General features: G+C 48.0%; 1 protein-coding gene and 1 long non-coding RNA gene across 15 annotated transcripts in view; both read right to left on the minus strand.

The window, feature by feature from the left end:
• The window catches only part of LOC117640739, a 43262-nt gene that overhangs the window by 6879 nt on the left and 30383 nt on the right, over positions 1-6000 (minus strand). The window lies entirely within an intron of this gene.
• Positions 5399-5975, minus strand: LOC117640748. Its single transcript, XR_004587450.1, has 3 exons — positions 5834-5975; positions 5699-5740; positions 5399-5623 (listed from the first exon to the last, which is right to left on the minus strand). It is a non-coding gene; the product is annotated as an uncharacterized LOC117640748 (long non-coding RNA).

A 6000-nucleotide genomic window follows, 5' to 3' on the forward strand; every position in this document is an offset into this window, starting at 1 on the left:
TGTCCTCTTTCCATAGAAAAAAAAAAATTTTGGGTATTTGCATCCTCACCTACTAAATTGGGTTTTTATTGAAAAAAGAGCATTTTTGGAGGATTCGGCTTGCGTCGGACTGAGCCCCAGCCAACAGATTACGTACTGCGAGTTCGCCCTGGACCACCAGGACATGCAACCAGCATGTTTTTCGGAAAATATTGGTTAACCGCCGTCTTATGCACCCTTGGGAAACCGCCCGCCCCGCCCTGCCCCCCCCCGCCCCCCCCCGGGTGCGGGGCTCTCTCTTTTCCAGTCTTGAGCGCCTGTGGAGCAGGGGGTAGGCTATGCACCCTTCGGAACCGCCCCGCCCCACCCCACCCCCCCCACCTCGCCCCACCCCCCCCGCCCCCCGCCCCCCCCCGCCCCGGGCGGGGCGACGGGGCCCCTCTCTTTTCCAGGTTTTAGCGCCTGTGAAGAAAAGGGAGGCTACCCTGCACGACAGGGGTCAAAGGGGGTTGCCGCGTCTTCGCGGCCGGTCTGAAAGGGCCAGCCTGGCGAACCTCCTCGCTCTCTCTTGCACTCCTGGAAGGCCGGGGTTGCAAGAGAGAAGGGCGAAGAGTGCTGGCTGTTGACACGCAAGGCTGAAGGACACGGCGCGGGGGAACGGGATGGGGGTGGGGGAAGGACAGGGGATCTGAATAGGGATTTAATTAGAGTTCAAAATTTTATGGCTGAATGAAGTTTATTTTTTCATTTCACTCCCGACAAAAATTAGCGGAACGCTTTTGTCATCGTAATATTTTCTAAGTCTTTCGAGCTAGGAAGCTGAAATTTTGTACACGGTGCCCCTACTATTTCCTCGAGGCCTGCGAAGTGCGTAGCCCGTGCGCCTCCCCAACGGACGGCACCCCCCCTAGTGCGCGAGGGTGAAAAAACGATGAAAACGTGCGTAAAAACCAACTTTACCTTATCGCAGAGGCCAAAGTTTTCGTGTACGAGGTCAAATGAGTCTCCTCTTTCCAACGATGCAAGCGGAATTCAATTTAAACCCAACCCCCCCCCGCTGCACTCACCCCCACCCCCTCGAGGGGTGGATTTCGAGCATGTTTGAATTTCGCGCAAAACAGCGTCGGGGCGCCCCCCGTACCAAGCAACCATGTTTTTTCGACTTTCCCAACCACCCCCGGGTGAATCACCCCCCGGAAAGCCCAAACCCCCCTTTCGACACCGGCCGTCCGGGGCCTTTCGGTTTGAGCAAAATGCAAAAAAACTCCGGGGGGCATTCCTCCAGGTCCAAGAAGACGTCTCAGGGAAACGCGCTGCCGGACGACTGCAACCCCTGCGGTCGGGGTGTTCACCCCCTTGCACCCCTGCACGCCCCGGAGGGGTTGGAAGCCCTCCGACGAGCGGGCTGGTCGAACATGACATGGGGGAAGCGATCCTGAAGTTTTCAAGACGATCCCACCAACCGTTCGTCTTCCAGGGGAAAAAAGCGTCATTTCCAGTAAAAACCCCCCCTCACTTCCCCCCTTCCAGCGACCCCTGAGTGGGGGTAGCATCCCAATCAACGTCACAACACTCGGCCCAGACCTCATTTCAAAGGCCTCCAGTTTCGACTGATGCGACAAAGCATGGGACCGTGGGAGCGCGCAACGATGTGCCTGCACTCGGCAGCAACGGACGCCTGGCCCTGGGGTCCATGCGCCGTGCAGGTAGGCAAGCCAACTCACCTGGCGCCAGGTTGATTAAAAGCCATTTGGAAGCCTGTTTATGGCTCGCGCGTCACCCCTTCAGCATTTTTGGCAGGGCATGTCTCCCAACATGCCACAGTGGCTAACCAGCCAAAATCAGGCTTCCAAATGGCTTTTAATAAACCTGGCCCCGGTGAGTTGGCTTGCCTACCTGCACGGCGCATGACCCGACGGGCCGGCCGTCCGTTGCTGCCATGCAGGCACATCGTTTCGTCGCTCCCACGGTCCCATGCTTTGTCGCATCAGTCTGAAACTTGGAGGCCTTTGAAATGAGGTCTGGGCCGAGTGTTGTGACGTTGATTGGGACTGCTACCCCCCCTCAGTGAGTCGCTGGAAGGGGTGAAGTGAGGGGTGGTTTTTACTGGAAATGACGCTTTTTTTGCTCTGGAAGACGAACGGTTGGTGGGATCGTCTTGAAAACTTCAGGATCGCTTCCCCCATGTCTGTTCGACCAGCCCGCTCGTCGGAGGGGTTCCAACCCCTCCAGGGCGTGCAGGGGTGCAAGGGGGTGAACACCCCGACCGCAGGGGTTGCAGTCGTCCGGCACGCGTTTCTTCGCTGAGACGTCTTCTTGGACCTGGGGGAATGCCCCCGGAGTTTTTTGCATTTTGCTCAAACCGAAAGGCCCCCGGGCGGCCGGTGTTTGAAAGGGGGGTTTGGGCTTTCCGGGGGGTGATTCACCCGGGGGTGGTTGGAACGTCGAAAAAACATGGTTTCTTGGGACGGGGACGCCCCGACGCTGTTTTGCGCGAAATTCAAACATGCTCGAAATCCACCCCCCGAGGGGGGGGGGGTGAGGCAGCGGGGGGTTTTGGGTTTAAATTGAATTCCGCTTGCATCGTTGGAAAGAGGAGACTCATTTGACCTCGTACACGAAAACTTTGGCCTCTGCGATAAGGGAAAGTTGGTTTTTACGGCACTTTTCATCGTTTTTTTCACCCTCGCGCACTTAGGGGTGGGTGCCGTCCGTTAGGGGAGGCGCACGGGCTACGCACTTCGCAGGCCTCGAGGGAAGTAGTAGGGGCACCCGTGCAAAAATTTTAGCTTCCTAGCTCGAAAGACTTAGAAAAAATTACGATGACAAAAAGCGTTCCGCTAATTTTTGTCGGGAGTGTACTTTTTAGCCCGCAGGACTTTACGCCGTTGTTCGGCAAGATGTTTAAACCCCAAAACTTCTAATTTTAGAGCTCATAAATTTTTGTCCTGTTTTTTAAAAACGAACTACACCGAGCAATGCGGGAAGGAGCTACATAGCTCTCCAAACCCCAATCCAAGTCAGGGGGTTGAAGGGAAATTTGGGGGGTGGAGAATGGAGATGTCAGCCTCCCTTTCTTCCGGATTTAAGTCCATCACCACCCTACATAAATTTTAGAGTCAAGAAGGAAAGGGCCCCAAATGTGTTTTCTTGCCAATCCTCATCCTCTGTGGCCTGAACAAAAATTGGGTGGACGAGGGAGTACTCTGCATCATTGCTCACTCGTTTGCAACCAATTGATGAGTCTGAAAATTAAAATTTTTTCTTTTAGTTTTTTTTTTTTCGCTGTCAAAAAAAGAGAAGAACATAAATGATTAGTTGGCATTATGTTCTTACCTGAGAGAGGAAAAAAATGATGGAATGATCGGGTTCCTGGGATGGTAATGGGAGTTAAAATACTTTCCTTGGCTGCCATTCGTCTCTGTTTCACCTCTTCTATTGTTATGAAGAAAAACTTAATTGTGTCCTTTAAAGTTGAATTTTCACAGTATTCAAAAAGTTTGTCAGCATTAACTATTTGGTTGATTCCAAGACGCCGCAAGCTTTCCAGAGTAGCCATTCTCTTCACCAACCCACCAATGCCATCACATGCCGACTTTCCATGACTTGTCGCAAAAAAGCACCAAGATGCCTTTAAACCATACAGCTCTTGATGCCTGCAGTCAAAAAAGAAAGTATGGTAAGCATTCAGATTTTATTGCAGAAATACATATGTTGAAAAAAAAATGACTTACTTGCAGAGATTGAGAAAACTTTTGCAGTTCTTATACTGAGCAGCACATCCATCTGTCATGTACATAATCTCATCAATTGAGACAAATTTTCTTTGATCCATTTGATAATCTTTTCTTGAATTTCTTGGACCATGCAAACATCATGATCTACATCAGGACAAATAAAGCAGAAGCTTTTGTGTTCAAGAGTGTTGTCTTGTCCTTTAAAATAAATCACTACGGGATGTACTGTACATTGTTTCTTTGACCAATGGTAGCTTTGTGTTGCATCTTGAAGTAAACAGCTATAATTCATACTAAAGTCCATCAATACAATTGCCTCTGTAGAACTTAAATTTTCTTTTGTTTTCTTTAAAACTCAGACTGTTGTCGGCTGATATAATCATGAGGTATAACTTTCCTCAAGTCTTTTGACATTTGAGTAATTAGATCTTCAATCGTGCTGCTTCTTGCTAGTAATTCAGACCTGTCTGTTGATGTCCATTCTGAGTATTCAACATCTTGATGTAAGATATAATCACGTGGCTCATTCTCATTGTCATCTTCTGTCCTCGTACTGTTCCATAATGCAAGTACCTTAGATCTTAATTTATTAGCCACATCAGCTGATTTAGTGCAATTCGGACACAGAGCCAGCATACATTCTCTTGTTGGACGAGCACACATAAATTCAGGAATCAAATCATCTAGCTCTTCATCAAGTTGAAGAGCTTGCAGTTTTAATTTCAAATTCTGGTGCAAAGCACACACACACACATTGTGTGTTCCAGAAGATCCAGCCAATACACAAAATTTTGGACGCAGTGTGCAAAACATTGAGAACCCTATTTTCAGATTTGGGTGCTTCTCCTCTGGGTACTCATTTTTAAACTTGACGTAAAGTTCTCTGAGAGTGCAGAGTACTAATCGCTTTTGTTCATGCCGTCCCTTTCCCATGCTCACACAATCCTTTTTGCCTGGCATAATCCTTGAGTTGTCGTCATGGCAATAAAATGCCACCACTGCATTCTTTGCCTCTTCACACAATGTGGCACCTTTTCGAGGAGTTGGTTTAGCGAGTATGCCTTCTTCATCCTTGAGTGCTTTCGCTTTCTGAATGGATTTTCTTGACACTTTAAAAAAATCACTAGCATAACGCAAGGACCACGATGGTGGGCACAAAGTCAGAAGCTGTATCACGGTAGGGCCATCAACTTGAGGAATTTTTTCTTTCACAGCATTCATTAAAAAATCTAAATCCTGTAATGCAGTCACTGATTTATTTTGCAGTGAAGACTCATCAATACCAACGGAAACACAGATTTTCTTTTTCAGAACTGCCTCTGCTTCTTCCAACTTTCTCTTAACATAATTCACTTTTCCATAATACGTGTAATTAGGCGGCTCTAGAGGTGGTAAACCAAGGTGTGCCAGAATCGTTTTGGATTCTTCTTTAGTAACCGTTGGGGAAAATCCTTGAGAAGTGGCTTGATTTTCATCAACATCTTGTGATGAAGCTGGTGTTACTGTCTCATCATCGTCTTCTCTCATTTTGGCTGCTTCATCATCGATTCTTTTCCGGCAGTTATCACAAAGAGGATCACCTACACCAATAGAGACACCAAGTTTGTGAGCCTTCACTACACTGATTGCGTTCGCATTCCTCAGTCCAGTTTTTACTGTTTTCAAATGTTTATCGAATGGGTCACAGCAATAGCCTTGCTGAGCCGACCCTCTTGGAGAAATAGCGAAGCCAATAAATTCTTCATAATGAGAGTTGCACACAGTGGCTGTTTTGGGCATCTCAATCCATAAGTTGCTGGACCACAATATTGCATGCAACTCGGCTTCTGGCAGCTCCATCATAGGGACAGGAAGACCATCACATTGAGCTTGTAGTTCAACCCCAAATGTACATTTCTGAGGGAGCTCTACAATAACAAAAAAAATACATTACTAAACAATAACTGATGTCAATACAATGTGAATTAAAAAAATTAACAAACCTGGTGCAACCGGTTCCTTTTGCTCCTTTGATTGGTTGGGTTCTAAAAAAGCGAAAACAAAAAAAAACAACACTAAACTCAACTATCCACCAAGACATCAAAATTGACACTTAAACAGTAAAGCGAATCATTCACCATTCACAGCATGACTTGGCCCAGCTTCACCGGTAGGTGCAACAAGTAGGTTAGGAGAGGCCTTTCGGCAATTGTCACACCATTAAGCACCCAGGAAAGGCACCAAACGCGCGTTCGCATCGCAATTCGCTTGTGTAATTTGCCGCAGTCCAGTTGTGACTTTCTTG

This window comes from Thrips palmi, unplaced genomic scaffold (genome assembly GCF_012932325.1).
Source record: "Thrips palmi isolate BJ-2018 unplaced genomic scaffold, TpBJ-2018v1 HiC_scaffold_12, whole genome shotgun sequence".
NCBI classification, from domain to species: Eukaryota; Metazoa; Arthropoda; class Insecta; order Thysanoptera; family Thripidae; genus Thrips; species Thrips palmi.